Source organism: Lemur catta, chromosome 7 (genome assembly GCF_020740605.2).
Source record: "Lemur catta isolate mLemCat1 chromosome 7, mLemCat1.pri, whole genome shotgun sequence".
Lineage (NCBI taxonomy): Eukaryota > Metazoa > Chordata > Mammalia > Primates > Lemuridae > Lemur > Lemur catta.
The window spans coordinates 102,499,040-102,526,387 of record NC_059134.1 but is presented as its reverse complement, the minus strand read 5'-3'; the positions used below and the strand labels follow the sequence as shown (position 1 = coordinate 102,526,387).

Genomic DNA, 27,348 nt, shown 5'->3' with positions numbered 1-27,348 from the left:
ATCCCTGTCCCAGCTGATCCAAGCACCTGCCCCTGAGTTGATGTCACATGTGCCGAATGCCCAGGCTCCCCCCATGCAACCCACACAGCTTGGCCTCAGTCCCTCCAATCCAATGCTGGCCACGCCTGGATGAGCCCGGAGTGTCCTCTGCTCACTCCCCATGAACCCCGACCTGGCATAGCTGGGAGGGGAAAGACCTAGGCCCCTGGGGGTTCCCCAGGTCTGGGGCTCATCCGCTTGCTCTGATGGCAAATCCTCAGTCCCATTAAAGGTACAATTCAGAGTCTAAAATAACTCAGGCTGGTGGAAATACGGCTCTGGCCTGCCCTGCTGTCCCCTTTCAGATACTGCCTGGATATTCTGGGCTGGGGCCACAAGGAGAGGTACCAGGTATCCCATTTTGGTCTCTTGATACCAACTATCAGGAGGGCTAGGGTTGAACTGTGCCCCCTGCCCATTTATATGTTAGAGACCTAACCCCAAGACCTCAGAAGGTGACCTCATGTGGAGATGGAATCTTTACAGAGGCCATTGAGTTAAGGCAGAGTCGTTCGGTGGGCCCTGATCCAACACGACTGTTCTTTTAAGAGAAAGATATTTGGACAGACGGGGAGGGTGTCGTGTGAGGACGGAGACAGCCGTCTACCAGCAGGGACAGAGGCCTTGGAAGGAACCAACTCTGACAACACTTATCTCGGACTTCTGGCCCCAGGAACTGTGAGAGAAGGAATTTCAGCTGTTTCAAGCCACCTGGTTTGTGGTACTTTGTCACAGCAGCCCTAGCAGACTAAAACAAGGAACCATGAGCATCACCTGTCCTGGCCCTGGGTACCTGCACCCAGGCACCTGCCGAGGGCAAGGGATGGACCGTGCAGTCCCAGACCACGCCTCTGTGTCCACGCTCTTCCTTGCGCTCTGGTCACCAGGAAGGCAAAGGGAAGAGGTGCTTGCACAGGGCCCGTCATTTGGAAAGTGAAAACCAGCTTCCGTTGCTGTAGCAACTCCACTGGGACTCTTGCTATTTGCACATTTTGAAATTGGAAGGGCGAAGTGAGAAAGGATAGGGGGGAGGAAAAATAAGGGAGATGGAAGCGTCCAGGGTAAAAGACTGAAGGAGAAGAAGCAGAAGAAGTTTAAGAAAAATCCGGCTTCAGATGGGTGGCCTTGCCCGCGCTTGCTGAGCTCAGAGCAGGGCCCAGGTGCTCAGTAACTAACAACATTAAGTTGTGGCAGCTCCAGCCAGATGTCAGCCCAGGTCCCGCATGGTCAGAGGGGAAACTGAGGCCCAGTGAGAGGCGTCCTAGGTGAGACCACCCAGTGACCTGGGGGAGTCTCCAGGTAAAACCGGCTGCACGGGGGGACAGTCTCCAACCTCGTACTGGACCAAATGTTTGCGCCACTCCCCAAAGTCACACGTTGAAATCCTAACCCCAAATGTGATGGTTTTACAAGGTGGGGCCTTTGGGAGGTGATTAGGTCACAAGGTTTCACGAAACCCTCCTGAATGGATTAATGCCCTTATAAAAGACACCCCAAAGAGTTGCCTGGCACCTGATCTGACTTCCAGCCTCCAGAACTGTGACAATAAATTCCTGCCGTTCCTCAGCTGCCCGTCTGTGCTGCTCTGTCACGGTGGCCCGGATGGACTAGGACCACCTTCCTTCCAGACCCGATGACGGCATCCCCCCAGGAGTGGGCTCGAGCGGTTCCCGGATGCCTGCGAAAGGATGCGCCTGAGACCTGCAGCCCCGTCACGGGCACCGGGGAGAGAACCCACGCCTGGGGCCCGGCTCATGGGCACATGCCTTCTCTCACCGGACAGGCCGCTGTAGAGAAAAGCAAAGATGCTGCAGAACTAGGTGATGTCTAAATTTAGCTCGACAGAGAATCTAGAGCACAGGAGCACAAATACTATTCTGAAGGGACACGGGAAAGAATACAATGGACCTGGGGACGGAATTCGTCTGAGAGTAGTGAACGCGGGTGGCCCCTCTGAGAAAGTGCAGAAGTCAGTGGATGGAAGGACCCTGCGACACAGAGTTTCCGCAGCCCAGCATGTGGCAGGTTGCGGCCACCTCGCTCCCCAGTAACCCACCCGAGGGAGGCGCGTGTGGAGGGAGTGGCCAGGCCGGCTCAGCAGCGGAAGGCGAGGCAGAAGTCACCGTTTCCCAAATCACCCAGAACCCCTCAGCGAGGGCCACGGGAGGCGCTGGCTGGCGCTGCCGTCTGCTGTAGCCAGACGGGACCTGTCGTTTTCCCCCAGCATTGAACCAGACCCCGTCTCTCCAAAGGAGCCTCAGGTTCACGCCTTCATTTGTTCAGCAGAAACCAGCACCTGTCCCGTACCAGGGACGGCTCTGCCCAAGCATGCCGCGTGGCAGAAGATGCCTGAGGTTCCGCCCTCACATGACCTCAACTGCCAGGTAAAATATTTGGCTTTCATGGGTTGGGAGGCCCCTCTGTGGCAGTCCCAGGCCCTGGCATGGCTCCCTCAGGAGCACAACAGCTGCTTCACCCGCCGGCCCTGCAGGTCCCTGCCCCTCCCCCTCCCCTCCCCTCTCCTCTGCTTGCCGCAGTTTCTCAGCGCAGGGCCACCTGCCTGTGCCCAGGGCCACTTGCCTGTTCCCAGGGCCTGCCCAGTACATGAGTCCCAAAGTCCCTGCACTGAACCCCTCTGTCGGAAAGGCCTAGGATGTCCTTGTATTCTGGACTAGCTTTCACCCCCACACCACAAGCGAACAGCCTGCTCGGGTCTTTGCACTGCTGGCAGGACTCGGGCACCGACCCCAGGTGACACCCCCAAGTCGCTCCCTGCTGTCGGAAGGCAGAGCACAGCAAATAAAACCCAGGGGCCACGTCCCACTGCTCCCTTTGGCACCAAATGAAGTGGGCAGAGAAACAGTTCTGGAGGGACCAAGACACAAAGAGCAGGGAAGGCAGGAACCTAGCTCCATTTTTGAGAGAAATGGTAAAAGAAGAGCCGCACCTACGTAATTAGGATTCCGTGGCCGCCACAGGGAGAACGAGGTGCTGCCCAAGTAAGAACGGAGCAGATTAGACCAAGAAACATTCAGGACATAACATTTGGCTACAAAGAAAGCTTCCAAGTGTTCTTCTGTGTTGATCTCCCAGAAGGTCCAAATTGCAATTTGCTGCGATGTCAGTACGTCTAGCACCAAAGGTTCTCGACGTTTGCACTTGGGATCCGAGGACAGCAATTGACAGGGAATGAGGATGAAATCGAAAGTCCCCTCTCAGCAGTAAAGACTTTTCTTATCCGTTCACGAAAGGGGGCCAGACACAAACAGGCCAACAAGCGGGGCACTTATTTCTAAGAGTCCGTTTTTGCTGGAGTTTTCCTGTGTCTGCCCAGCAATTTTCACCTGTCACCAGATGCAGCTCAACACCACAGTTTCTGCACGCAGGGGCAGCATCCCCATGAGAATGGAGAACAAAGCCCCAGTTAGGCCCCAGCAAAGGGGGGCAGTTCCGGACCAGTGGGAGAGAGAACAGGCAAGGCCTGGCATCTTCCACTCCCAGTAGTCGCCACCCCACGCCCTCTTCCCCTGGGAAATGCTCTCTCTGCATCCTTCCTCCGGGGCCACCAGCTCCAACCAGGCAGCCTTCACACCTTCTCCCTGTCCCCAGAGAATCGCTTCCAGGGCGAAGGTCATGTTCACTCCTGTGATGCAGAGATGCCCACGACCGGGGGACTCGAGCTCCAAAAGCCAGTCTGTCAGCTCCCGGGGGCTCGAGGGGCCCTTCCCCAAGGAAACATTTCCATGCGCTGTTCCCTAGGGTGGCCGCCCTCCCCGTGTGTTTCTGGGCACAGCACGGGCACTGGCCAGGCCCTCACCACCCCTGAGGATGTCTCCAGGTCAGAGGGGACGGCGTACCAGTGAGCCCCGGCGTGTCCTCCACTCCCTCACCGGGCCCACCCCAGCAGACCCAGGATCCGGGGCAACACTCAGGAAGCCAGACGCCAAGCGAAGACTGTTACAGACACCTCTGTGGACGGCACAGAGGATCCGAATCAGACCAGTTGTGTTTAGAAAAGAGAGGGAGGTCTCTCAGGGGAGGGGTTCCCCTGGGATTCTGCCACGTTCTAGAACACGAATGTGCTGGTCCTAAGTTCGCACGTTTCCTATACAGGCAAGGAGCATGGAGCGCATGCTGGTGAAAGGACTCTCTCACCCAAGTCCCTGAACAAACCCAGAACAGACGCAGGTCACCAACAAGGAGCCGCTAGAGGCTCCACTCCCTGGCAGAGGCCAGGGGCCAGGATCTGGCCCACAGAGGACGACAGGCAAGAGCACACGCTGACAATGGGTGGCCATGTCCACCTGCCGGGGAGCGCAGCGCAGGCGGCTGGGGCTGAGGGGTGGGGACAGGATGAGCCAGGGCCACTCAGCCCTAGTCTGCATTCAGGCTCATGCTACCTCCGGCTGTGAACGCCTCCCCAGGCCACTGGCCCGTGACTCACGGGGACACGCAGCCACGCTGCCTTTGGAGAACAGCCCTATAGATTTGTGTTCATTACCCACTGAACCCAGGGCCAGGCAGACATCGTGTCTCACCCCAATAAATGCTTTAACATTTACCCAGCAGCACAGAGTCATTATTCTGTGACAATATTCTACTGCTCTGACCTTTATGGCTTGTGTTTCTCTGTGCAATTTCCAGGGAAGCGTGTTAGCGGTGAGCACAGCTGTTTCAGGTCCACGGCCCGGCCCTCGTGTACGGATGGAGCCCGCTCCCCGCCCGCCCTCGGGCTGTTTGCCTTCGTCCGGATTCCATGCACTGCCGGTGTGTTTGCCACCACTTAATTCCATCACCGACGGCTGCCTCCTCTAAATTGATCGGTGTCAATTCTGGGCAAACAGTTTGGTGGAATTTCCAGCAGGGCCGCCCATGCTCATTATGCAAATAGCACATGCCTGTCACCAGGGGCCGTGCTGGCAGGAAGTGTCTAAACTCCTCAGCATTTGACAGCGTAATTGAAAACACAAATAGGATGGAGACTCCCACTGCCTCGCTCCCGCTCCCGACAGCCCGGCCTGGAGCATGCCTGCTCGGAAGTACGGTGGCTCACTTGGAAACAGAGGCCAATCGAGGTCAGCGGGGAGCTGGGATGGATGTATAGACACCTGCCCATGGGCCTGGAGCTGTGTGAGCTGCTCCCGGACAAAGCTGGGATCATACCCTGCACCTTCTATGAGAAGCCAGGCCAAGATACGTCAACTCCCCGGCCTCACTTTCCCCATCTGCAAAATGGGGATAACACCATTGCTGTAAGCCTGACCAGGCAATTCACTTGAACTGTCTGTATGACGCTATTGGCTGTTATTTATCCCATGAGACAGAGGAGGCAACTATGGCACAGAGAGGTTTAGTGACGTGTTCAAAGTCACAAAGCCCATGAAGGACAGTGTCAAGATGCAAACCAACAAGATGGGCTACGGAGTCCATGCTCACATGCTCGTAGCCTGTGTGCTGAGCTGGGCTGTGTCCACACCAGACACAATCAGCCATCACAGCCTGAGGAGGCAGCCCGGGGCCTCACCCACACAGAAGCACAGTCACAGGAGAGGCCACTGCCAGCCCTCAGTCGGCCCCTCCAGGCCAGGGCTCTGGAGCAGAGGGCCTTGGGGACCTTGTACCTCCTCGTCCGCGGCAGTTCTCTTCTGCAGGGCTGCCTGGTTCTCGCCCAGGACACCAATGTCCAGGGGACGCTGCGTAAGAGCATCCCACTGGCAGAGGCCGCGTCCAGTGGGCGCTGGGCGTGAGGGGCTGAGCTGTGTCCTCTCCCCAAACGCATGTTTTGAAGCCCTAACCCCCAGGAACTGAGCACGCCACGGTGTTTGGAGGCAGGGCCTTTAAAGAGGTGACTAAGTTAAAACGAGGCCGTTACGGTGGGCCCTGATCCCACATGACTGATGTATTGACCAGAAGAGGAGATTAGGACACAGACACACACAGAGGGACGACCTTGTGAGGACACGGGAGAAGGTGGCCGTCTGCAAGCCAAGGAGAGAGGCCTGGGGAGGAGCCAACCCTGTGACACCTCGATCTCGGACTTTCAGCCTCCAGGACTGGAGACAATAACCATTTGCTGTTGAAGCCGCCCATCTGCGGTGCTCTGTCATGGCAGGCTGGGCAAACGGACACACCAGAGAACCCAACGACCTGTCCCTGAGTCCTCCAGAGCAGCAGGTATCCACAGCTTCCTTTGTCCCCGGGCCAGAGGACAAAGGGGACACGCTGGTGTGCAGGCTATTAAACCTACTAGGACTGACAAGCTCCACGTGCCCCGGCCTGGATGAGCCGTGCTCCCAGCCCACTCGAGTCTCAGGGCAAAGCTCTCCTCTCCCACCCTGCCAGGCTCGGGCTGTGGAGCTCCGACGGTGTCCGGGGCTAGAAAACTACCAGGAGGGGCCACCCTCAGGTCAGGCTTCCTGGGCTCAGTGGCCGCTGTGTGACGTGGCTGGTCTCTGTCAGGCTTGTGTGTCGTCTTCCCCCAGACAAGGGGGTCCACTGTGGTGTTGCTGGAAGACAGAACTGTCACAGCACTTACGGCTGCGCTGGTGGCTTGGTCAGCACCGGGTCAGTGCACAGGATCTTGCTGCTAGTGACTTGTCCGCCCTCCCTCTGCCTGAAGCTCCCCTCACACACTCAGGAAACCTCTCCGAATGCCAACAGTGTCCCCCTCAATCCACCCCAACCCAGGACCCACGAATGGGGCCTTAACTGGACCTGGGGCCGCCGCAGAGTCGCAGGCGGGACTAGTGAGATGAAGATGGGGTCTCACTGGGCTGGGGTGGACCCTATATCCAACAGCTGTTGTCCAGATGCAGACAGGGTGCCCGGGCACCCCAGAAGGGCTTTTAGGGCGAGCGTGGCAGCAGAGTCTGAGTGCCGGGGACGCACTCCGGCCGCAGTGTGCTCTGCTCCGCGGAACCGAGGGAGGCAAAGCCGGGGCGAAACCCCACACCCTCTGCCGCACTCGTCTAGGAGAGCAGAGATGAGAGCCCCAGTGGAGGGCGGGCAGCTTCACGAACTACTTAGAGGGAAAGGGGAAGGCTCTGGTCCTGAATTGCCGGGGAAGGTGTAGGTGAGGGCCAGGAAAGATCGAGGAAGGCCACGGGCCTGGTTCCTGTGCCACACTGAGACGGGTCACCCAGGCAGGAGGGCCCACCGGCCAGGAGAGATACTAGGGCTGTCACCGCCACAGCCTGCAGGACTTACACAACAGAAATGTACCGTCTCACAGTTCTGGAGGCTGGTGTCCTGCCAGGCTGTGAGGAGAATCTGCTCCAGGCTCCTCTCCTAGCTCCCGTGGGTTGCGGCGATCCTTGGCTTTCCTCGGCTTGCAGAAGCGTCACCCAGATCTCTGCCTTCGTCTTGCCTGGAGTCCTCCCTGAGTGCAGCTGTGTGCGAACTCCCCCTTTTTCTAAGGACACCAGTCCTATGGGATTAGGGCCCACACTAATGACCCCGTCTTAACTTGATTATTTCTGTAAAACCCCACCTCCAAATAAGGCCATGTTCTGAGGTACTGGGGGTGACATTTCAGCCTGTGAATTCTGGGGATACACAATTCGTCCCATGACAGATGGCACGCTGAGACTGAGGGGTCGGGGCTGGCTGGGTGGGTGGGTCCTGCAGGAGGTAAGTCTGAAGCTCGGAGGCTCTGAGCAGAGGTCACAGGGAGGATGCTACAAGCTGCCAGCACAGAAGGTCACAGGCGCCAGGGGAGCAGAGGGGGACGTGGAGGGGACAGGGAGCAGAGCAAGGGCAGCAGCTGGACCTGGGGGCCATCCCGCCCCCTGAGAGGGGCCGCACAGCCTGTACTCGCACCCTCTGCATGTCGAGGCCACATCTGTCTCTCCGGGAACCTGAGAGCCTCTGGAGGGAGGGGCTGTTCCTGGGACCCCGTGGGTTTCCCAACACGCTTGCTGAACAAGCCAGGAAGGGAAGGAAAAGAAACTGAGGTTGACACAAACAAATACGACCACATCCCCGATGGAGAGAAACCCAGGAGTTCACGTTGAGAGACGAGGATGGCCGGACACACCGGGTGCTCACGGGGCCCTGCAGGCTCCACAGCAGACGGCAGTCACATGGGGGTGGGGCTGGGCAGCTGGGAACGAGGCAGAGTCCCTGCTTGAACTTGACTGAGAGATTCTTTGAAGACATCTGAGATTTCCATATACGATTTCTATTAATATTTAAAGCAAGATGCATCCCATCCTCCATGACAACACCATCTTGAAAGAAGCCTTTGAACTACTTAAAGGTAGACCCAGGGTTATTTTTGGATTAAGAACTCTGTTGTTCATTCAACAAATACAGATCCATGGCACCATCCCTGCCAACCGCCCAGCCAGAGGTGTCTTGGTGTGTGCACGTTGCCTGCTTTTGTGACAATAACATGGGGCATATGTTGCCTATTACGTCACACTGCCGGCAGGACTGGGCAGAGTCCCATCCCCAATCACAGGAGGAGTTCTGCAGGGACTGGATGAATAATCACACTAAGTAGGATAAATAAAAACTATAAATAGCTCAAAGCAGTTCAGGTCAAGTCTGACTGCCAATGAGTTATGGAAAAGCTTTCACTTTTCAGATTTCTTTGCAGATAAAGGGTTGTGGATCCTGCATCCGTCTGATGGCCGTCACGTTGGTGCATGCTCAGCGCCTGTGCATGCCAGAGCTGTGGGACCGGGGGGTGAAGACACAGCTGCCAGTCTAAAGTGTGCAGAGGAGACAGGGCACACAGTGGACGAGGAAGTAACAAGTCATGCGTGGGGAGGAAAGCTAAGTAGGACAGGCTGGGAGGTGGAGGCCTGGCGGGGCAGGAGGGACGGGCTCCTTCTCCGGGAGCTCACGGTGGCCACGGAGGGTGGAAACGTGGAAGCAGCTGGAGGGAGGGGAGAGAGACCCCCGGAACGAGGCGCCCTCCACACACCACACTCAGGGGCACATGGGGGCCCAGAGCCACGTGGAATGGGAGGTTTGACCATGGACCACATTCCTCCAACATGTGGTGTGTTGCCTCCGTGCCCTGCACACCTTCTCACTACCGTGTTGGCCAGGTAAAAATTGACGTGTAGCACTTTTCACCCCGTGCTGTCTGAAGAGTCGTGGGGGCTCCTCTGCCTGGTGCTGCCATCTGGGGTCACACTCGAGCATGGCAGAGCTTGCTGGGAGGCAGGGAGCCCGTGACGCCCCCAAGAACCCAGCTCTGCAGGGCAGGAGGGGCACATCCCACCATCTGCCCCCTCCATAACCCCTGTGACACACAAGAAAGGCTGGGGACAGTTCCAGGTGCCACAGAAAGGGAGGAGGGGAGACGACTGCCGCATCCGTCCTGGTGCCTCTGCCTGGCTGGCCCTGAGGAAAGGGAAACCTGCAGTTTCAACCCCGGCAGTTTACAGGATAATGTTTGTGATTCCCTAAAACAAAGAGCCGTTGCCATGGCAACCATGGCATCCCAGACCACAGAGGCTATTCTGAGACACTGAACAATGAGTTTTGCCTTTCAAATGGATTTGATACCATTTGCGTGGAAAGCGTTAACATCTTTTGACACGACCTCTGTGCAGGAAGAGAGAGACGGGCGCTCGCCAGGACGAGACACGCCCCAGGAATCACGTCGGTGCAGGGGACAAGGGGACACAAGGACCTGAGACACTTTTAACAAGCAAAACAGAAAGTCAGAAATGGAGGAGATGAGGCTGGAAGCTGACAGAGCCCCGACCCTTCCCCCAAGGGGTCGGTGCAGGCGGAAGGCACTACTGACCCCCTTTCGGGCTATTTCACCAGAGGGATGGTGGCTGTCCCGTCTGGGATGTTCCTCTTCCTCAGGGTCACGGATCGCGACAGAGGGCACAGTCCACAGCGACCACCCAACCCAGCCTCTTCGCTCCGCAAAGCCAGAACCCCTTGCTCACAGCCGTCTCTGCTTTCCCGTTTTGCCAAATTCTTTGCCAGTTCATGAAAAACTTTTTTTGTCACTTATGACTATCTCAGGGGATTAGGACACTAACTGGCGGTGCAAACAGGACACCAAATAGCCTTTGTTCCCAGTGCCAGCCACCTGTCACTAGCATGCTGGGCAAAAGGTCCTCGAAACAGCCCATGGGTGGTCAGAGACAGGAACGTGGGTGACCGGGGGTGGCACAGTGTGGAGCGGGCTGGGGCAGACTCCAACGCAAAGCATGTTTTTGAACGGACCAACGAACACACATGAACAGTATGTGTATATCGCACCTGCTATTTACCGAATGCCCACCCTGTACCAGGCGCCGCTAAGCACTTCACATTTGTGACCGTGTTTCTGACCCCAGGTGTCCCCAGCGTGGCTGACACCCAAAGCAGACCGTGTCTAACAACCCCTCTTCTGTACAGCAAAATCATTTTCTATAATAGTCATGTAGTAACCATCATTTCCTTGATCCACGCCTTAGTTTTAAAACAAATCATTTTCAAAGAATGTATGCTGATTTTAAAGGTATTATTCTCATTCAATAGTTCATGTAAGAATCGCATTGACTAAAAAAATTCATTCCACCTTGCAGTTCCAGTCGCCCAGTGTTTTAAATTTTCAACACAAATGCAAACTCCAAGTGGCCACCTAGGACAATAGCGTCGAGGAGGTGCAAGCTCGCTTTGTCTTTCTAGTCACTGAGCACTCACGTTTGTCTCCAATCTACTGCTCGATGGCAGGAATGCTGAAAATGACAGCGCAGAGACCAGAATGCAGAAAAGCCAGCCCAGGCATTCCGGAGCCTATGGACTTAACTCCTGCATGGAACAGCGGTGGCTGAGTCCACCTGCCCCTGAGGACCACCACGTAACCTTAACGGGAGTTCTCCAACTGAACGACGAGTTATAGAAAGGTGCTAATCTGAAGTTGACAGCTACGTTACTAAAACTCAACAGCAACTGTAGCAATTGCTTAGAACTTACACCACAGCTGAGAGGAGAATTTCATTACTGGGCATGTACAGAAGTGGGGGGTGTGGTGATTATAAAAAGGAAATGGACATTTAGCTGGTTTTATTGTTGCTTGGGACTCTCTACAGACAAGGTGTCCTCTTATCTTCTGCACCTGGGCAGACAGCTCCGGCCACCTGCCCGCGGCACAGCTCTGCCTTTGACACACGATGGAAGCGTTAGTCTGGTGTGTTTGTTCATAAACAGGGAAGCTGAGGTTCAGGGGGAATGTTTTACTAACACAGGTCACAGCAGGCAACAGTGCCTCTCAGGGACTGTGCAATTTAAGAGAGAGAGTAAGGAAACTCCCCAAAGGCACAGACGACTGCTCTAGGCACACAGTAGGGTCTCGGGAAATGCTCTGAGCCTGTTGTCCCCAATCTTTTTGGCACCAGGGACCAGTTTCATGGAAGATAATTTTTCCACGGACCAGAGTGGAGGATGGTTTCAGGATGATTCAAGTGCATTACGTTTATCGTGCAGTAAGACCTCTCTGCTAATGATAATCTGTTTGCAGCTGCTCCCCAGCGCTAGCATCACTGCCTCAGCTCATGTCAGATCATCAGGAATTAGATTCTCATAAGGAGTGTGCAACCCAGATCCTTCACATGCGCAGTTTACAGTAGGGTTCGTGCTCCCATGAGAATCTAATGCTGCCACTGGTCTGACAGGAGCCTGAGCTCAGGAGGTGATGTGAGCGATGGAGAGCGACTGTAAATACAGATGAAGCTTTGCTTGCTCGCCCCACCCCCCACTCCCCGCTCACCTCCTGCTGTGCAGCCCCAGTTCCTAACAGGCCATGGACGGACACTGATCCGCGGCCTGGGGGTTGGGGACCGCAGCTCTGAGTGAGAGGTGGAATTCCAGCTGAAGGAGCTGGCATTTGAGGCAAGGCACCCTCTCCTGGCAGCCGCCCCAATATCCTGCCCCAGGGTCCACCTCTCAGCCCGGCCCCTCTGGTGCTGGCTGACGAAGGTCCTCACCAGCCAGGCCGTGGGCAATTCCGTAAGGGTCTCAGTTCCAGTGAGACCCTAACAACTGCAACACAGACATGGCCCAGTAAGAAATAGGTAAATATTACTTCCTGCTCTGGCCACACAATTTTGTCTTATCTCTTCCTCAGTGATATTTTTACTTCTCTTCTGGGTACATAAAAGAATCCTGGTAATTCATAACAAAAGGAGCGACACGTGGTGTCTTAAATTTTGTTTTCCTCTTTAGATGCATTGACACCAGGCTTTTGTCTTCCCCTGGCCTGAGAGCTCCAACAGCAAGGAGGGCATCTGACGGGCACCCGCCAGGGTCAGGGCCGGGAGACCCGGGCTGGAGTCCTCGCTGCGGGCCAGGGCCAGTGTGATCCGGGAAAAGTCCCCAGGCTTCCCGAGATGACATCTACAGTAACCACCTGCTGTGTTACCAGCACTGGTCTCCTGACCTTCTGTTCTTCCGCAGAACACCCTCCCTGCATGCTGGCTGCAGGATGACCACGTGGCTAGAACTGACCACTGGCGTGGACATGAATGAAGTGACCGTGATTTAAGGGAAGGATCCAGCTCCCTCCCCTCACCCCTGGCTTCGGCAGAGCTCTGCCCTTCCTGGCTGTGCCATTTCCCCTTCTTTGCTTTTCCAGGTCTTGTGCACTTCTGAGACCCCCAAGGACCCTCCCAAGGGTCTGGTAGAGGGGAAGAAAATGAACACCTTCGGCTACTGTGCCTGGCTCGGGGATGGGCTGATCCAAAGCCCTGTCACCTGCTGAAATCTGGATGCTCCGGTCAGAGCAGCAACGAGTCAGGGGCTCGCCCAGGGTACAGCCAACCAGAGGGAAGTCAAGTTTAGAAATGGAGAGATGGATACGTCTGGGAACATCGACTATAAAGACAAGTGGAGCTTTCTCTCCTAGAGCACCAGGAAAGAACGGGTCTGAAAAGGTGGCAACTTATGTAACAAGAATTTATCCAGTGCCTACTACATACCAGGTGCCACGCTGGTTGGACGCTGGTGAATGGAGTAGACAAAGCCCTGCCCTTGCGTGAGGTTCCTGGAGTCTAGTGGAGAAAACAGAGTGGGAGAGTAGATCAGATTTTCTGAGAATGACTCACCGGCTCCTGGGAGCTGGGCTGCCGGACACCCAGGGGCAGGAGGACGGAATGCTGGCCTGGGCTGAACCGCACTCTGCTGAATTCGGCGCTGGAGGTGGCCCTGCGCCCACGACGCACGTGAAACGCAAGGCGGCGCTTTACCCAAGTTGCACACAGCGGCGGACATGCAGCCGCCTCCTGCTTAGCTGGAACGCGGACGGATCTTCACGGAGAACTGGGAATCGGGGGCTGGACGACCAAGTCATTCCGAAAGCGGGTCCCTGGATGGACTCTGACAAAGTCCCAACACCGGGCCATGCCTCTCAACACAACCTAAACCTCCCCCCAAACGTGAGGGGGACACTCAGAGCAAAGGCACAGGGCGTCCTATGTGAGCCTCCCGCCCCAGGATGCTGTCCAGACAATTTACCGTATCAGTGGGGTGGGAGTGACGCCCTCACTTCAGCACACAGGCACCCAGGACGCCCACGGACTGCATGACACGTCTGGACCCAACCCACCAAACTCACGGGCATCCCCGTGACAGCCTCGGTAGAGGGTGGCCATGAACGGGGGATGGCGGCGGAGTGGAGCGTGCTCTGCTCTTACTTTCCAGCCCCTGCCTAGTGAATGGGTCCCGAGAGTTTGCCGGGAGAGGTGGGCTGCCCTCTGCCCTCCGCCCAGCTCTCTCTGGGGGGCTCCTGGGGTTGGAAGCAGCTTCCTTTCCTCTGGCTCCGTGAGCTCTGTCCACAAATGCTGACTGAGTGACATAGAGAAGGGTCCCAGTTCTGGAGTCTCTGCCGTCCCCTCTAGCTCCAGCCAAACTCTCTGCCCTCCCTGGCCGTGTCACTTTTCCAGTTGTCCTTCAGGGGACCCCAAGGGACGTGCCAAGGGTCTGGAGCAGGGGAAGGAAGACATTTCTGGGAGCTCCTTATTATCCTCTCCTGCAGCTGCCCCTCCTTGGTGGCCTCCGTGGCCCATGTGGCAGTGGCCTCAAAGACGAGAGCACACTGACGTCCCCGTCTTGCACCGGGATCCGCTGTGAACCCGAGACCCAGCGCCCCACGAGCCAGGACAGGTGATCATTTTCTCTTCTGCTTCTGTTCTGACAGCCGCTGCTCCACTAGCTGCTCGTGCCGTCCCTCTGGCGCGGCTAAAACCGGCACCGCTTAGGTGCGCACGTGCAGGAATCCTCCCTTCCCTGCCTGAACCTCATGAAGTCTCTCCGCTTATGCTTATTAGGACCAGAATTAGAAACCTTTTCTCCGTTCAATTTAATTTTACCACGCATATTCTTCCAATCTGATGAGGCTCAAATACTTGAAATCCCAAAAGGAACTTCCAGAAAGGACTCAATTCTCTGTTTGAATTTGGGCTCAGCTCTGACCAAGAGAGAAGCCCGGCTGCAGGGAGGAGATGGAGAGATATTGTTATCTGCAGCGGCTGCCGAGGCCCAGAGAGAGAATTCTGGATTCCAGCCCTCATCCTCCTGGCACTCGGTCTAATGCTTCCTCTCCTGCTCCGCTGCCCGGCTGCCTTTGCATAGCAACAAAAATTAAGATTTCTTTGACTATTTCCTGACTCCAGGACATACGCTAAAAGTGGCTTGATGCAAGGAAGTCCAGAAATTCTGGGGTCAAGGGCCTTTCCCGAGAGGTCACGCAGGGCTCCACAGGCTTGCTGAGGGCCGATGAGTCCTTGCAGCAGGACACCAGGGGAGGGACCGCTCTCCTGGCACTGGCCCTGTCGGGGCCTTGTCTGGGCTCCTGCAGTTGCTCCCAAGGCCCAGGCCTGGGAAGTTGGGGACACCACAAGGGAAGGTCATAGGCGAGGGGTCAGGACAGAGCAGAGGCCACAGGGATGGCGAAGGAACTCGCCAGCTTTCAAGGACAGCCAGATGTTGTGAAGCTGCCGTCCGCTGAACTGCAGGGCCGGCATCCCATCTGCTGTCGTTCGCAGAGGAATTATTTGCCATGCGACTGTCCCACATAAGGCCCAGGAGCTACGTGCTATAGCTGCTGCGATGGCGAGGGACCAGAGTGTGGCCTGCGGAACCCCTGTCTAGCCCGGGGATAAGCTGCGTACCCTGATTTCTACAGGATGAGCCCCTACTCGGGATGGAGAAAGGGTGGTGCTGTGAACCAGGCACCCCCGCCAGGGCGAGGGCTGTGGCCGGCTGGGAGGAGTCCAGGGACACAGGCAGAGGAACGCAGAGAAAAGAGACAGCTTGGGCAGGGCACACACAGTGGACGGGGACAACCCCTGCCGCGGGCCGCCTGGAAGGGGCTGGGGAAGGAGAGGGCAGGACAGGCCGGTGGGAGCCGCTCAGGAACCAAGGAGCCTCTGAGGCTTCCACTCCAGTCACCTGGAAGCAGACACAGGGCTCTCTGCGTGGCTAGGGCAGGTGCCCCCGGGGACATAGTGGCTGATTCTCTCGTCTGGATTTTGTTCTCTCCCCGCCTCCCCCGGAGTGCTCCCTACGCTGGGGGACGGAGGGCTCCAGGCTGGGGGTGGGAAGACACAGTGTCTGGTCCCACCAGACTGCGTGGCCTCGCGAAAGCCCCTGCCCCTCTGAATCACACACTTCTGTCCACAGGACGAGGGGCCGCCCCGGGCTGGGGTTCCGCCTGCCCCCCCCCCCCCCCCCGTGACAGGCATCCTGCTAAGACAAAGCTTCCAGGGCCACCGTCCATGCCCAGGCTGGTGCAGAACCTCCAGATGGGCTTCTGGCCAGGACTGTGAGTCACGGGACAGACCGGGTGGGGGGTTCCCTTCACGTTCCCAGTCGCTCCCTGGGGTCACCAACTGTTAACTGCCAGAAGACAAGTACTTCTGAAAACACCTCGAGATTCGTTCTACAGCATCCACCACGAAGATGAGGGGGGTATGGGATGGACACAGATGTTTAAACAGTGGCTGATGTCCAGGGAGCTTGGCCTGTTCTCCCCCCAGGGGGTCCCAGCAGCCTTTCTCCCCAGGGCTGGGGTTACAGGGACAGGTGAGCATGGAGTTCTGGGACCCAGGTCCCCTTCGACGGCAGCAGATCCTGTCTACTGTGAAATACACTTAGTGCACGTGCAAGAAGGGTTCCCTTGCTGGAGAGAAGTTTGAAAACCCTAAAGTGAAACCCCCAACCCCCTAGAGGGACACAGCGAGAATGTGAGTTAAGGGACAGGTCACTGGAGTGCTGCTGGCCACTGGGACAAGGGACATGGGGGAGGGGAGAGACAGGGAGGATTAAGAGGAAGCGGAGGAGGAGGAGGGTGGGGGAGAAGAGAGCATGGCTGTGCGGCCTGGCCTGCCCAAGCACCTCCAGGACGGGTGGGCTCGGGGCAGGGGGGTGGCTGCAGCGGGGAGGGCAGGCAGGAGGCGCCGGGTGCTGTGACAGGAGCTGGGAATCAGGCCCAAGCCTGCAGGTGAGGGATCCGATGTGCATCTCAGAGCAGCGGGAAGCTGGCTGTCCTTGGTAAGAGGCCCAGCGAAAAGGCCACAGCAGAAGCAGCCCAGGGCTCCTCTCCTTGCACGAGGCTCTGAGACGGGACCTGAGGGGGTGGCTGGGCTAGTCTGTGCGGAGGCAGGTGTGGGCCAGGTCAGGTGTGAACCCAAAACCTGCTGGTAAAATCAGCCAAGAGCGTGGGGCGGGGGTGGTGTGCATGAGGGTGGGGGTGTCGCCGGAGGGCGGCCACCCCCGGAGCCTCGCTGAGAGGTGGTGGTGGCTTCTCCCCACGTCCCTGGGAACGGCCACCTCTGTGCCCCACGTCCAGGGAGCAGAGGAGGCCGAGCAGCCCGCCCGACCCTGCGGGAGGGCAGAGCTGCAGACCGAGCGCTACAGGAGGGAGGAGAAGCTGGAGGAGAGGCTCCCGGTGAACAGCAAACGGAGGGGCGGGATCTCGCTCCAGCTGGAGGCGGGCAGGCAGAGGGGGCTTTTCTGAGGCCCGAGGGAGAGGCGGGCAAGAGTGAGAGCCCAGGAAGTAAGGACAGCAGAGAGAAAACAAAGGGTTATAGGCAGCATCGCCAGCGGTTAGCGGTGGCTCTGGAGCCAGGGGCCTCGCTCCAGCCCCGCTCCCACTTACTACCGTTGCTCCCTCGACAAGCGTCTGAGCTCCCAGGGCCTCACCCTCCCGGTCTGTAACATGGGGCAGTGGCTTCTCCCTAACAGGACTGTCTGTCCCAAGGACCGATGCACAGCAGTGAGCACAACCCCAGCACAGAAGGGGCCGAATGCACATGAGCTATTTTTGTTGCTCAGGTCAAGGCAGCTGCTGCCTCCTCCTCCAGGAAGCCATCCTGACTCTACACCCATTAGGATTTAGCACCCCCTAATGCTGACTTTAGCCCTTGCCCAGATACCAAGGTAGGCATGAATGGGAAGGGTCAGGACAGGGGCAGGATGCCACTCAGGGCTTCAGGAGCCTTCCCAAGAGGGTACACAGCAGCGTGGAGCAGGACGGCAAAGCCAGGGGACCCCAGAAGACCTGGGGCACACTTACCTCCTTCTGGGACCCAAGCCAGAGCCACAGACCAAGGATAAAGGGTAGGCAAGACTTTGGGGTAGCGAGAACCAGCCTCTACCTGAGATGGGACTTGTGCCTGAAGGGAGCATAGGGTTGGGGGACGGATGGGGACGTCCTGGTGCGAGGAGAAGGGGATGAAGGTGTGGGTAAGGGTGGGAATAACCCTACAATGGGAGGCGTGGAGGCCACGTCCTCAGGAGGGGAGAGCCCACTTTGGTCTCGACCTTGGTGGTCTTCATCCCTGTGCGGGGCCCCGGTGGGACCAGTGTGGAGCTGGACGGCACAGCAAAGCCGGGGCTCCGGGAGGCCTGGGGCACACGGCTCGAGGACAGGATCAGAGCTAAAGAATGGCAGGTAACCCTGCGGGGCCACAGAGCCCCGGTCCAAGAGAGGTGAGGGTGGGGATCTGCCGAGGGGCCCAGGAGCAGCTGGCGCTCAGGGTCACGAGGAACATCCTGGGAGAAGGCAGCAGAGACGGAGGAACAGACGAGTGGGTGGAGGGCTCCAAGGCATGGCTCCGATCGCCGCACCGGGCACAGAGGTGTCCGAGGGCTGGCGTCCCCCTGCCAGAGGCAGCCCTGGGGCTGTTACACTAAGTGTGGTTGGAGGGAGTTTCTCACTCATGACAGGAAGGGCTAGGCATGCTTGGTGTCCAGCAACGCGTGGGACAGTCCCACATCGATTCTGAATGACCCACCAGATATCGGGGCAGATGCAAAGCCTGTCTGACTGCACAACCTCCCCCATCTGACACTAAACAAGGCAGACTTCTGCGCAGCCTTAAAACCCCCTGAATTTCCCATGATGTGACCCAACACGTAAATGAAAGAAAACGTGTGTTTCGTTTGGTTCAGAACTTTACTAAGAGGCGTTGACCATTGCGGGAAATCCCGCCACCGAGGGTCGAGTGTCTCAGCCGCACAAGGAGCTCTGGGCCTGATGGTGACCGCGTCTGGGGGGACAGCCGCTGCGCTGGGGCTCCTGGGTGACACCCCCCCCCCTCTGCAGCACAGACCGTATGCACTGTCCACTCCTTCCCAAGCAACACAGTTAGGGTGTTATGTCGATCTTTGTGAAAAGTTACATGCATACATTAGGTTGTGTCATCTAAGAGTTTCACTTGAGGATAACAGGTATGTCTGTAGAAGGGCCTGGAGTCTGACGTGGTTGGGAACCAGGGGACAAGCATGTCTCTGTGCTGAAGGGAACTGTGGTGGTGGGGGGGACGATGTCTGGACTTGGGGGATGACAGAGGGTCTCTGGAGCTTCCGCCCCTCTGCAGGGCATGCAGTGGGTAGGCTCTTCCCCAAGGTGCCCAAGACCGGGGAGCAAAGAGCCAGCAGAGGCTCAGGCTGGGGAAGAGTGCAACCCCGAGGACGGAAAGGTGCCCATCTGTGCGCACCTGGTGGGAAATCTGCCCCAGGACATGCTTTGCAGCTGCCATGTGTGTCTGCTATGTGGAGACAGCATGGACAGGGACCCCATGAGGAACAGCACAGACGGACACAGCACGGCACCCGCCCCGCCCTCCGGCAGCAGTGTCCACTGGCTGAAGGGCGGACAGTCCACGTGGTGACCCCGAGGGAGCACAGGGGCTGCCCAGCGGGCACGGGGCAGGGTGTGGACAGGATGTGGCCACGAGGACACAGCACACAGGGACTCAGGTTGGACAGGAGGCCACGGCCTCATGCTGTCAGGACAAAAACCGTGTGTACACAGCAGTCGCGACAGGCCACACGCCACACAGGACGGCAGGTCCCCCAAGTGCACACTCACCCAGGCGTCGGTGCCAGAAGCCGGCCACATGCAAAAACACACTCCCAGCCTGACACACTGGCCACGAGGCGGTCACCCTGTCACGTCCTGGCATGACGCCTACACTCTATAATTCGGAACAAACTTCTAGACAGATGTGCACAGGGAAACAGGTGGTGGGGAGAGTCGAACCACAGCAACACGCATGTGACCGATCCCCTTGGCAGGCACAACACGGAGACCAATCAGGACCCCAGAACAGCACACGGAGCAACACAGCGGGCCACGTCGGATAAAACCACCAGCCCAGGGAGCAGCGTCAGCCCCGCGCACAGACAGACCGGAAACCACACACATCCCCACGCAGCTCGCTCCGTCCCGCAGAGGGGACGGGGACGAGACAAGAACAGTCACCACAGTGACAGGTCACGGTGGCGGCCGGTTGCTCACATCTGCTTAGGAACTGCCACAGCTGTTGGGGCTGATGTCCTCCTGCTCTCAGCAAATTGTTTTGAAAATATCCTACGGAATCTAGTCGACAGCTGTGTGATTTCTACAGAATTTGGGGCAAAACGCTACCCCACTTTCCCTGGGAGGTTTCCCTCTTAATGCTCATGAAGAGGGGCTCGACCATGCGGACCCCGGCCCATCCGATCTAGTTAAATGAAACAGGTTAGAATTTGGGGCTTTTCCTCAGCACCTGCTGTCCCTACTTGCAAACACAAAGGACACTGTGTTGACTTAATATCGTCACCTACGTTTCCTTCTAAGTAGCGCATTTCACAGTCAAAATGCCAGGTAAACTGAAATCTTTCAAATCGGATCTATTTTATTTCACAGCAGGTGGTATCTACCAAATAGGTATATTTTTAAAAGGATCATCGCTCAAAACCAGCCTGAATTTTACATTCTCACACAGAAATACACATATGCACACACATACCCAAAATATTACATTAAGAAATCTGTTTGAAAACACCACCCTCCACCCATCATCTATACATATCTAACGCATAATTACACAGGCAGCCGGTCCCGAAACCTAGCAACAGTATCCAAGTCTTCCTGAGTCGGCTAATCAGGCACCCAAACTCACACATCAGCTCAATGTGCTTCATCTTAAAAACAAATGCCTGCTTCTCTCTCCATAGCTGCGGAAGGACAAGAGGTACGAAAACAAACCTTGTTCGGTTGAAGAAGAACAACCCATGTCATTTAATCCATCTGACAGTGCATCTCCCCACACAGCCAGGCAAAAACAAAAACAACAAAGATTGTGAAAAATAGGTTATCCCAGTCCAAAGCTTATCAGCTGGCAACGTGCTTAATATCTGCTTGACCATTTCGGATGCCAGCTCTCTGGCTCCCCAACAGTCTTGATTTTTGGGATCTCCGTCCTATAGGAGCCATTGTAAATGCTCTATAGCAAAAGCCTCTAAAACCTGCTGGGCTCATTTACTCAGCCACAGCTAAACACCGGATGGCAACAAGCAGGGATTAACTTTGCTGTTCATGGGCGCCTTTAAACCATCACTTTCTTCGAGCTGGCAAATAAAATAACCAAATGGAGGTCACATTTAATTTTTTAAAGAGGAAGGGGGCTTAAAAAGCAGCAGACAGCAGCAACATACATGCTAGCCGGACTGTGAACAGAGTGTTTCTCGACAAGATGAAATCTCCCTTTTAAAGAGATAGAGATGTGCCCACACGGCATTCCAGATCCATTTCTGGATTCTACAGACCTCAGCGTGCCCATTAATCACGGCGCTGTGTTTCAGCACGTTGACTGTCTTGTCCCCTAAAGCCACATCCGTGCATCCTGAGTGTGCTTTCTCCTGGCACTGATTTCTTCCGTGTTTGGAAAACAAAGGCTCCCTCTCTCAGCAGCGGAGGCTATTTGGTCTTTTAAAGGGACTTCTTAAAGAAAAACATCCCACCGATTAGGCTGCATATGGAAAGTCAGGAAAATGTTCAGTATTTTAACTTACTCACTTTGAAGCAGCCAAGTTGACCCCACACTCACCCTCGGCGTGGAATTCGGAGATCCCTCCACCGTGTGTGCACTCGGAAACACCACCCAACCTGACACGGGCGAAGGTCTTACCTCCGTCTCCTCTGAGTTCAGAATGCGGACGCTGAGGTTGGGTTCTCCAAAACGGTGTCCCAGCTCCACTAAACCTGTGATAAACAGAGCTCTGCTCGTGAGCACCAGGGTTTGTCCTGACGCAGGAGCAAGAGCTCGGGTTTGGGGAACGGGTCCCTGTTCATCCACGTTCCTCCTAAGCTGTGATGGCGCTCAGAAGTCCAGCCTTGCTGAAGATCATTGATACGCAACACGACTCCTCAGGGTGACAGAGACAGACAAATGGCACCTGGAGAAGAAGCGGAAGTCCTCCGGCGACCATCCGGCATATCACTTGCCACTGGCCGAGGGGCCAGGAACAGACAAAAGCTTGGTCCTGACTGTGAAGATTAGCGCAGCGTCTGCGAGGCCGCAGAGAACACCGGGTGGAGGAAGCCAAGCCACGGAAACTAGGACCAGAAATCGGAGCGGCCCCTCAGTGGAGTGTGGCCCCAGAAGTACCTGGTATAAGGACACACGACACCGCACCCAACACAACCCACTGCCTCCAAATGCCTCCTCGCCCTTGTCCTAGTGAGCTCTGCTTCCTGGGACTCTGAAAACGCTCGAGACGGAAACATTGCCCCACGGCAAACACGTCCAACCCGCAACGGACCTGCTGGTAAGTGCTCTAGCCACCGACACCCAAGATCGGGGACCAGGGAGGCAGGTTTACAGCAAGAAGACAGGCATGGAGGGGGCTGGCCCTGGCCTGGGAACACTGGCCGGGTAGGAGCCGTTCATTCCACACGCGTTTTACTGAGGCCCACAGCACGTGAGTCGCCAAGGGCAAGTCAGAGTCAGCGCCTGCCACGAGGAGGTGACAGCCTGGAGAGACAAACAGCCGTAAGGCAACGTGATTGCCCCACCGTGGGCTGAATGGGGACCTCAGAAAGATGGGTCCAAACCCCCACTACCTGTGACTGTGACCTTATTTGGAAATAGGGTCTTCGCAGATGTGATCAGGGAAGGATCTTGAAATGAGATCATCCTGGGTTCAGGGTGGCTCTAATCTGAAGACTGGCATCCAGTAAGAGAAAGGGGCGGGAGCCTTGTGTCACAGACACACAAGGTGGACGGCCACGTGAAGACGGGTAGAGGCTAGGGTGACGTGTCTACAACCCAGGAAACACCAAGGGCTGCTGGCCACCACCAGAAGCATGGAGGGAGGCAAGGAAAGACCCTCCCTAGAGTCTCAGGGAGGAACCAACCCTGCCAACACCTTAATTTTGGGCTTCTGGCTTTCGGAACCAGGAGACAGTAAGTTCCAGTTGTTTTAAGCCACCCAGTTGGAGGTCACTCGTTAAGGCAGCCCCAGGAGATGAGCAGGTGGCCCATCCTCAGGTTCCAGCTGGCCTGCGGGAGACGCGGTGGGGAGGAAAACCTGGTGGATCCCAAGAGGCAAAGGTGGAGCTGGGGCTTGGACGTCCAGCATCTCACCCATGGGGGAACGTGAAACGGTGAGTCCAGGGGGCCCCCTAGACCTACTGAGTCAGACTCTGGGGCTGGCGCTGGGCAACTGCATTCTCCACCAGCTTCCTGGGGACTCAGATGCACCCCAAACCTCACACGCACTGCTGGGCTCGGGGGAGCCTCGGAGGCTTGATGTAGGTGAGTCAAGAGCAGAGTCAGGATCAGGAACAGAAATGAGCGGCTCCCGGGCTCTGTCTCGGGGCTCGACTGCCAGCAACACAAGCCTCACTGGGGGCAGGGGACAAGCATGCTCTTCTGCCCACTGAAGGGAGAGAGGATGCCCCTCCGGTAGCACAAGGCAGACTGCTTTCCTTAGGATGTGTGGATTCCTCTCTGGGCTGGAAGCACCAGCGGCAGTTCTGCTGGAGTTCTGGGACGGCAGCCTCCAAGCTCAGAATTCTTTCCTTTTGTGACCCCATGGAGGTGACGCCGCAGCCCTGAAAGCTCGTTGTCCTCCTCCCTCCCTCTGTCCCTCCTGCCCAGGGCAGCGTGCCAGGCTGCACCTCCCACCTGCGAGGCCTCCTGGGTGACCCTGACCTTGCAGAGAACACCCCGGGAAGGAGCGTCCCCGGCGCCTGGTGAGTATTTCATAGTGCGTGATAAGTGCCAAGGAAGACATTCCTCTCTGCAATGTGAGAAACGAATGTGGAAGTTGAAAAAGGATCCAGGAGTTGCAGGGAAAATAACTGATCCTGCAGGTGAGGCCCGGGTGAGGACAGGGAGGCCAGGACCGGTTCTGTCTAAAACATGACTTCTCTCTCACGTGGAAGATGAGCAACTCGAGAACCACTGGGAGGGGCCCCTGTGAGCAGCCTGCACAGCGGGGGGCGGGGGCACACTGCAGTCCTTCACTATAGATGCTCACACCTCCTCTCTGCAGGCACCGGGCGTGGCCCAGTGCGGCTGCCGGGACCCTTCCTCCAGCTCTGCCCCTGCCCCTCTAAGCACATCTAGGGAGCTGGCCCAGAGCGGGGAAGTGCTTGGCCCTGGTGACCCCAGAGTGATGGAGCCTGGAAGAGGAAGCAGAGAGGAGAGACCCTTCTACCTGTGGCAGGGACCCAGCCTGTCGGCGGTCTGTGGCCGAGAAGCCTCCTCTTCCTTCCACCCCCCGATCTAGCCCTGGTTCTGGGACCCGCCTGCGTGAACAGCCGGAGCCTGCCTTGTCCCAGCCCACACTGATGCCTGCAGCTGCTGCGTGTAGCGGAAGGCTCTTCTTGGCTTCACCGAGGTAAGTACCCCAGAGTCAGACGGACTTGGGCTTGAAACCTGGCTTACCCAGCCACTCTAGCAGGTGGGTTTAGAAATCCTGAATATAAGACGCCGTCAATGCCCTGCCAGTGTCCCCTGGGCGCTCACTGTTCCCGTGCGCGTGCACTGCTTACCCCGCAGGCACCTGCCATCCCCTGACACAGCTCTTCTCTGGACCCTGGGAGGAACATGCACGGAGCAGGCTCGGACTGACCGGGAAGTGAAACCAGTGGGAAACACACGAACTGCTTCGCAGCGCCAAGGCTCTCTGCGGCGTCCCAGGGGGCCCCAGAGGGCCGGTGCCTCAGTGGCCTGAGGCATCAACTGCTCATTAAAAATCCTCCGCAAGTGTCCTGCCCATCCCCTGCTACCTCCCTCTGCCCCCACGGGGGCTTCCTGGCATCACCTCCACAATCCACTGTTTGCTCTCAAACCCCAATGCCCCGAGTGCCATGTCATTTCTCAGTTTCTTCCTCTGTAACAGGGGGACAACCGCCGCTCCTGGACAGGCAGGACTGAGTGAATGTGATGCTGTACATACAATCCTGGGCCCACAGTACTCGGTAAGCACTAGCTGTTTTCACCGTGGTTATTCGTTCGCCCAGAAGTAGGGTAGCTTCCTTAGACAACGGGCACAGACTTGCACACAGGAGCTACCTCGACCCAGGCAGGCAAACGCACGAGCTGGGGGACCGTGCCCACCACACATTCAACACCCGGCCCCCCCAGTAAAGAGGGGAGATGCAAAGTGGGAGTGGCCACAGGGTCAGGAAGAGTCAAGTGGGTTCAAACCAAGGGGTTTAGCCGAATCAGGACCTTACGATGACTCACTATGCTTCGATCAATCGACACACCGAGAGGTGTCTGGGTCCGCAGGGCACTCTCGGCCTTCACGCCCTTAATCTCTCTCTCTCTTTCTGGGAAATAGTCAGCGAAGTAGATTCAGAAAGCACAGTTTGCACTGACACCAGTTTGCTAGTTCATGATCACAAAGCCTTAGATAACTTAGATAATAGAAGAGTTCTTTTTTCCCCCCCTTCTGTGGAGATGCAGAAGAAACCTCGTGGGGAAGAGCAGATTTTCTTTCCCTTCCACTGGGGCCCTGGGGAGGCCCCAAACCCGGTACCAGCGGACATGGGCTTCCTGCATCACTGGTCACAGACGCCAGCCCTACGTCTTCACTGCAGACCGGAGCGGTTTGCAAACGTCCAGGAGACCTCAAACCCCAATCCCAGCACCATGAGGTACGGCAGCCACAAGAGCCTGCTGTAGGTGCCCTTCTCTTAATAGGGATGCTGCTTATAATTTAAATACACAATTGCTCAGAATGGGCGAGTGGTAATTAAAATGTATTCACCCCCCAAAGTGGATATTACTTTTGTTGTAATAATAAAACAATTTTCGTTTGTGAAGAGGTGCTTGCATCACAGGGAAGATAATAATCATATCTCAGAACTGAAAAGACAATACATCTCCCCAGGCTGGGTTTTAAAATCAACTCAGGGCTTCAAGGGAAGGTGAGGTGTCCTGCTTTTGAGTTGGGGAGTTCAGTGTCTGGTCCCTATACCCATGGCAGGTGGCGGGGCTGTGACTCTGAAGGGCGTGGCTTAGGGGCGTGGGGTAGCAGCCCCAAATCTCTCTCGGCTACACCCAGAGAGTAGGATAGAGACGACACCTCACGCCTCCCTCCTTGCTGTACAGATCCCAGTCAAGGTGGGCACTTTACCAGCATCCTGAGGGCAGCCCAGAGCTCTAACCACTGCAGACACCTCTGTGGGGCGGAAGGGGCTCTCCGTCCAGGGACGCCTCCCTGCAGCCGGGTAGGACCTGCCCTGAGGCTCAGTCCTCTCCCTTCTCTAGTGTGCGTCTCTGCTTAAGACAGTCCCGTTCCCGTCACCACAAACCTCAGGCCAAAGCTAGCACCCTGCTCTCAGGTATTAGGGAGGAGGGAGGAAGACAGCCTCTTGCATTCCGAGAGCTCAGTTCATTTTCTAAATGACTTTGCAGGCTTTAACTCATCAATCTCGCTAATGCGCTCATGGAGGTGCTAATGCAGCGTGGTGCCACCCTGGATCTCAGAGCAATTAAGTGATTTGCCCTGGCTCACAGGAGGGATGGCGTGTCAGCATCGGGCCCAGCCTCTCGGAGGCCTCAGTGCTCAGCTCGGGCGGTCGATGGTGCAAGCGAAGCATCTGGCCCTGTGACCTGTGTGATTTTTTAAGCAGGGCGGGTGCCAGCCAGGCTGGATGCGAGGCACACATTCGACACAGTGGAGACGTGACAGCCAAACACGTGGTTTCGCTTGCCCCCAACGCCAAAAACAGGGTGGGGCATACAGGCAGTAAGAGGCAGATGCCATGTGGCTGCTTCTCAAGGCACCCGGGAGGCCCCCCCGGACCCTGTGGATGGGATGGCGCCATCTCCGCAAGCTCACCGCTGCTGGTCCAACGGGACTGCTCCCCGCTGCAGGTCCTGTGGAAGCCCGGGGCTGGAGGACACAGGCCGGCGGGCTCGTCCAAGGTGCAGGACTGGGCCCAGCCCACGGCAGGGCGGCGGGAGGGAGGACGAGCCCCAGAAACTGCCCTCCTGGTTGGCACAAGAGGTACTAGAAAGGGGAGTGGTCGTCAGCACAACCGAGGGGGAGGTGGAGGCGACCAGAGGGGCAGGGAGAGGATGCGGCTGGCTCTCTCCCTCCTCGCCTAGTCGCCAGCTCTCGCCTAGATGGAAGCGTGTGTGTTACAGGCTCTTCCAAGGAACACATCTAAACCTGCTGCAAATAAACGATTCCTCAGTCAAAGAGCAATGCCTACATCCACCGCTTGATGCTTAGTAAGTTCCCCTGCCTCATTTCTTTTCTTTTCAGATTTTGTAAAAAAGACATTTTTAGAGTAGTTTTAAGTTCACAGTAAAATTGAGCAGAAGGAGCAGAGCCTGCCCGTGTGCACTTCCTGCCCCCACACGCACAGCCTCCAGCACCAACGCCCCGCACCGGGGCAGCTGCTGCAACCAGGGACCCCCCCCCTCGTCACTCCAAGTCCACCGTGCACTTCGGGGCTCACTCTCGGGCTTGTACGTTCTACCAGTCTGGACAAACGTATAATGGCACCTATCAGTTTTTATCAAGATTTGGCAAAAATCGGATACATGAATCAGAGAGAGA

General features: G+C 56.9%; 1 protein-coding gene across 1 annotated transcript in view; it reads right to left on the bottom strand.

Moving 5' to 3' along the window:
- LOC123642167 (SH3 and multiple ankyrin repeat domains protein 3-like) overlaps positions 1–27,348 on the bottom strand; it is a 322,145-nt gene that overhangs the window by 157,735 nt on the left and 137,062 nt on the right. The gene's annotated exons all lie outside the window — the stretch shown is intronic.